Source organism: Nannospalax galili, unplaced genomic scaffold (assembly GCF_000622305.1).
Source record: "Nannospalax galili isolate Female #2095 unplaced genomic scaffold, S.galili_v1.0 scaffold663, whole genome shotgun sequence".
NCBI lineage: Eukaryota > Metazoa > Chordata > Mammalia > Rodentia > Spalacidae > Nannospalax > Nannospalax galili.
The window spans coordinates 8,228,893-8,235,321 of record NW_008351881.1 but is presented as its reverse complement, the minus strand read 5'-3'; the positions used below and the strand labels follow the sequence as shown (position 1 = coordinate 8,235,321).

Genomic DNA, 6,429 nt, shown 5'->3' with positions numbered 1-6,429 from the left:
GTGTGTGTATGTGTGTGAAAGTGCATGTGTTCTTGAATTTAGTATGTAAGTATTTTATTAAGAACTTTTGCATGTAAGTTCACCAGGGAAAATGATCTATAGTTTTCTTTTTGTGTGTATGCCTTTATCTGGTTTTGAGATCAGGTAATATTGGCTTCATAAAATGAGTTTGGCGGTGTTCTTTTCCTTTCTGTTTGTGGAACAGTTTGAGGAGCATTGGAATCAGCTCTTCTTTAAAGATTTGTTCTTTTAGTCTTGTTTCTTTAGTTTCTGCCCCGGTTTTTATTAGTTTTTTACCATTTACTCCTTTGGGGTTTGAGTTGTTCTTGCTTTTCTAAGGCCTTGAAGTACAGCATTCAGTTATTTATTTGAGATAGTTCTGATTTTTAATGTAAGCACATCTGCTTTATTTTCACTTGATTATAGACATTTATTTATATTATTTATTTATTTATTTATTTATTTATTTATTTATTATTTATTTTTGAGGCAGGGCCTTCCTGTAGCCCAGCTGGCCTGGAACTAGCTATATAGACTGGGCTGGCCTCAGTCTCACAGAGATCTGCCTGCTACTGCCTCCTGAGTACTGGGATTAAAGACATGCGTCACCATGCCTGGTGATGCTAGAAATTTTTAAATTTCCTCCCTGATTTCTTTACCAACACCTCGTCTAGTATACATTTTTAGATTGGAGAGTTGAGGCCATTTACATGTAAGATCGTTATTGATATAGTGCTTCTGTGGTGCTGACTTGGTGGTGGTCATGAGTTGCTTTAGTTTGTACTTATTTTGAAATGTCTTTATTTTGTTAATTTAAGCACAAGTTTGTCAGATATAGAAATCTTGCTTCACAACTGCTTGGTTTTTAAAGTTGATCAAAGGTCTGATGTTTTCTTGATGAGGTATCAATTTTCCCCTTACAGCTTTCAGTATTGTTCTTCCTGTTGTACTTTCAACATCTTGACTGTGATATGTTGTGGAGAGGTTCTCTGCCTACATCTGTTTGGTATCCTAAATGCTTTTTGTACTTAGTTACCTACTATTGTTTTAGTTGCCTTTCCTATTGCTGTGATAAAAATACCCTAACTAAAGCAACTTAAGGGAGAAGGTTTATTTTAGCTCACAGTTCAACCTACAATCCATCATGACAGGGAAGTCAAGGCAGCAGGACCCTGAGGCAGCTGACTTCATAAGTCCTCAGTCAGAAGGAGAGTGATGAATGCATGCTTGCTGCTCAGTTCCCGGTCTCTATTTATGTAGTCCAGGATCCCTTGCCCAGGGAATGGTCCCACCCTCAATCAAGATGGATCTTCTCAAGACTAGGGCCCACATGAAGGGTGGAGCCGAAAGGGTCATCATCTCTGTCCCTTCTGCTGATGTCCCCATGTTTGTGATGGGCGTGAACCATGAGAAATACGACAACTCCCTCAAGATTGTCAACAATGCCTCCTGCACCACCAACTGCTTAGCCCCCCTGGCCAAGGTCATCCATGATAACTTCAGCATCGTTGAGGGACTCATGACCACAGATCATGTCATCACAGCTACCCAGAAGACTGTGGATGGCCCCTCTGGGAAACTGTGGCATGATGGACGTGGGGCTGCCCAGAACATCATCCCTGCATCCACTGGTGCTGCCAAGGCTGTGGGCAAGGTCATCCCAAAACTGAATGGGAAACTCACTGGCATGGCCTTCTGTGTTCCTACACCCAATGTGTCTTTCATGGATTGGACCTGCCACCTGGAGAAAGCTGTTAATATGATGACATCAAGAAGGTGGTAAAGCAGGCATCTGAGGGTCCCCTAAAGGGCATCCTGGGCTATATCAAGGACCAGGTTGTTGCCTGCAGCTGTAACAGCGATACCAGTGCTGGGGCTGGTATTGCCCTTAACGACCATTTTGTCAAGCTCATTTCCTGGTATGACAACGAATTTGGCTACAAGAACAGACTGGTGGACCTCACGGTCCACATGGCCTCCAAGGAGTAAGAAGCCCTGAACACTCACCCCAAGAGGAAGTTTGAGGAAGAGAGAGGCCCTTGGCTGGGGGGGGTGTTGGGCCCTTGCTCCAACTCAGCCCCCAACACACTGAGTATCTCCCTTCAGTTTCCATCCTAGACCCCCAGAAGAAGGGGAGGGGCTTAGGGAGCCCTATTCTCTTGAATACCATCAATAAAGTTCACTGCATCCTTCTCCCCGCCCCAAAGATGGGTCTTCTCACATTAATTAATGCAATCAAGATAATCCCTCACTGGTATGCCTGAGGCTCATCTCAGGTGATCCAGATTCTGTCATGTCGGCAATTACCATTAACTGTTACAGATGTTCAATTCTTTTTTTAGATTTGGTGATTTTTCTGCTGTAATTTCACTGAATAGATTTTCTAGAGCTTTAGTTTCAAATTTCCAGCTCCTTTTTCTATCCTGTGGAGTCTTATTTTTGGTCTTTCTCCCATATCCCAAACTTCTTAGAAGTTGTGGTCATGTCCATTTACTTATTTATTTTCATCAATGTTTAAATATAACATACTGACCTTGCCATCCATTATTTTTACTCCTTTTTTTTCTTTTCTCTTTTTGCAAAATCTTATCTGTTGGTAGTTCTGTGTACTGACTTTAAAAAAAAATATTTATTATTCTTTTATTTTATGTGTCTGAGTGTATTGCCTGCATGTATGTGAGTGTACCTGTATCGTGCAATGCCACGGAGGTCAGAAGAGGGCTTTGAATTCCCCTGGAGCTGGAGTTGAGGATGGTTCGTAGCCTCCATGTGAGTGCTGGGAATCGGACCCGGGTCCTCTGCAAGAGCAGTCAGTGCTCTTAACTGCCGAGCCATCACTCCAGCCCCTGTGCACTGCTTTTTATACTTGATTGATTGACATATTTCTGCTTGACTCTTTTTCAGAATCTCAATTTATTTGCTGAATGTTTCCTTTGTTTTTTAATTTTCTTATCTTTATTTCTGAACATCTCATCTATTTTGCTAACTCTAATCTATTTTACTAATTTTAGTCCTGAAGGGATTTCCTTTCTCCATTCATCTGCTTGCTTGAGTCTTCTCTGTGATCACTGGATGTTTTTAAAAATAGGATTCTGAAATCTTTTTCTAGTACTTCAGTTATTTCATTATCTTTGGTCTCAGTTATTGAGAAGTCTTTCACTGGGCTAGTCAAAACCAGTTAAATCTAAGATGTCAGTTGTCAACTTGACACACAGGGGAAAAAAAGAACCTCAGCTGGGGAATTTCCTCTTTCGGTTGGCCTGTGGACATGTCTATGAGGCATTTTATCGATTGTTGAGTGATGCGGGCGGGCCCAGTCCACCATGGGTGGTGCCACCCCTGGGCAGGTGGTCCTGAGCACAGGCCAGAGGAGCGAACCAGTAAGCAGTGTTCTTCCATGGTCTGTTTCAGTTCCTGCCTCCAAATTCCTGCTTGACTTTTCTCAAACATCAACTGTGATCAGGATGTGGAAGCCAAATAAACCCTTTCCTCCCCAAGTTGGTTTTGGTCAGAGTGTTTTATCACAGCAATAGAAAGCTACCTAGGACAGATGACTTCCAGAGAGAACCCCCCCCCACACACACACACAACCTTTAATTCTATATAATCCTATTTACATGCTGAAAGATGCACTCTGGTACCATTATGTTTGACAACGCCATGCTAATTATGGGGAAGACCTGTAGAAGGAGCAAAAAGAGGCAGTGGCTTAATTTCCAGAAAGTGTCTGCCCATTTCCAAAATGACGTGAATATTCTCCTTTACTAGACTGCTCCCCTCTCCCCCTCCCCCACCACCTTGCTTTGTAGCTCTGGCTGGCTTGGTACACTGTGTAGCACAAGCTGTCTTCAAACTTCCAGCAACTCTCCTGCTTGAGTCTTTCAGGTGCTGCAGTCACAGTTGTGTGTCACCATGCCCACGGTCCCTCATTTCTTGTACCCGTTCAACCCCTAGCAGGGGAATTTGATTGACCCTATCTCCCATTTCTCCTATTCTTGGCCTAGAAAACTTATTTTCTATAAACTTTTCACAGTTGATGATCTTAGAGTTTTTGTCACAATGATGAAAGCTGCCTAACACAGGTAGAATTTTCACATTCTCTGAATAGAGGCAAAAAAGTTATGAACTTGGAACTATTTCATTTTGTGTAGTATGGATTAAACTTGTTATTGATGCTAACACTTTTCCCTTGCCTGTTTCTGCTGAGCTGCCAGTTTATGTGAAATGAAACCTACTTAAAACATATTTCCTCTTTAAGAGGAGCCTTATAATTTATTTATTTTTAAATTTTCTTATTGTAGGGGTTGGAGAGACGGCTTAGCAGTCTTCCAGAGGACCTGAGTTCAATTCCCAGCACCTACATCTGACTGCTCACAATTGCTTGTAACTCCAGCTGCAGGGATCTGATACCTGGGTCTTCCACAGGCACCTATACTCTTGTGCACATAACCCCCTAATTAAAGAAATAAAAATAAGTCTTAAAATGTTTTCACTGCTCTTCCTTGTTCTCCCTCTTGAATGTTACAGTATACCCACGCACGCGTCTGTTTACATATATACATGTATACATATAAGCTAGGATCTACATATGGGGGGCGTACAGTACATGGTGCTGCATCACACAAGGACAGTTTAAGAGGAGCAATCCTATTGTGGTAGGTTAAGTCCCAGTGGAGATGCTAGTGCCATCAAAGAATCAATCAATCAGTCAGTCATCAATCAGTGAGGAAGCCTCTCCTGTTTGTTGCTATAACAGAAGGATTGAATGTGGTTCAGAAAAATCTGGTGCGTGAGAGGCAACAGATGCTAGGATACAGGCATTCCCATGCTTGGCACTCTGTACCATCTTTTTGTTCTTTCCAGGTCCTTTGTGATTTTCCAAAATTCCCAGTCCTCTCTGCTGCAAACCCACTCCAGGTCCAATATTGGAGATACTCTGCCCATCTGTCTTTCTTTAAAGCCTTTTTTCAAGCCACATACAACAAGATTAAAACACATAAAAATTATTTACAATATTCCTAAACATCACCACACAACCAGTCAGTTTATATAATTTAATTTATCCCCTTTCCTTTGCCTTCATGTAAACAGCAGTGGAGGTAATAGTTTTGTGAAGAGGTTGTTTATTTTTCCCACCATCTAAATCCTGGAACTATTTCAGTCCAGGAAAAGTCCTAATAGATAATGCTGAGAGAGAAGAAGTAAAAGATATTTTTTAATCAAATTTTAATTATGCAATAATACAGTATTTAGGATTCTCTGGGAGAGAGGAGGGCAGTATGGAGTTGTCACGGTGGATGGTGATGTGGCTGGGTGATAGCTGCATGTAGATTGATAATGTCTTTATCAATTCTATTCAAGAGACTGTTTATTTTTAAAGGATTAAAGTGTATTTACAACTTAGTTTCAGCCTTTTCAGAAAGGTCTGGAAGAATCAGGAGGTTGGATGTGGTCAGAGGAACCAAGCTGCAAGGAGGGGTGGCCTGTTTTGACCTCATCCCTCTTAACATTGGAAGCCATCCCATATCATTCAAATAAATGAAAATACATCTTAAGGATAAATGCCCTTGATATGGGAATATCAAGTTGATGAAAGGTTGTGATGGTAACCTCAGCATGTTAACAGGATGGAAGGTCACGATACCCTCCCTACAGCACCTGGTGGACAGAACAACTTTGGATGCTGAGTGTCTCAGTGTGCTTCCTATAGGACAAGGCACTACAACGTTAGTTTAGACTCAGGATAAGGTTTCCAAGTCCTGGGCTATCATATGTTCCTAGCCACCTCTACTACTGTACAGAGGAAGGTCAGAGATGATGCTGTGGTTATTACTGGAGACCCATTTCACCCATCTGACCCTTATGATGGCTCCCATCTGCAGCCTCAGTCTTCTTCCTAGAGCTGAATTGTTGAGAAGAACCTGCCTTTCCTACCTCACTTCTCACATGACCCTACTGTTTCCATAAACCTAGAGTTGAAAGCTTGAGGTTGACTAAGTGTGTAGGGCCAGGAAGGTAAGAGCTTGGAATTACGAAGGAGAAAGTGAAGTGATGGTCAGCACTCACTGTGAGCTCTTGTGAGCACTTAGGGCCCACTCATTCACCAAATGTGCTTCAAAGTAGATGCTAGTGGCGGTGATGAATAGTCCAGTGCCTTACTCAAATTATCCTGGGTTTCTCAGGGCACTGGTGTACGGGAATCACCAACAGGGAGCTCACAGCATGGTCTGAGGAAAGCGATGGAGCCAAGGGAGCTCCAAAGAGCAGTTCTGAGGTGGGTCTTGAATACAGGCTAGGATTCAAATTCATCAGCAACCACCGTAACAAACATTCATAGAAATTTAATAGTGTCAAGAATTTTTCTAAACAACTTCCAGGTATTCTGTTTTAATCGTCAGAATCCATAGACTCAGAAGGTACTTGTCCCAT

The 6,429-nt window shown here is 42.0% G+C and overlaps 1 long non-coding RNA gene across 1 annotated transcript in view; it reads left to right on the top strand.

The window, feature by feature from the left end:
* Window positions 1-4,466, top strand: part of LOC115066910 — a 36,330-nt gene extending 31,864 nt beyond the window's left edge. Inside the window, exon 3 of the long non-coding RNA XR_003846355.1 lies at window positions 4,302-4,466. This is a non-coding gene — a long non-coding RNA (uncharacterized LOC115066910). The remainder of the gene's footprint in view (window positions 1-4,301) is intronic.
* The last annotated feature ends 1,963 nt before the right edge of the window (window positions 4,467-6,429 follow it).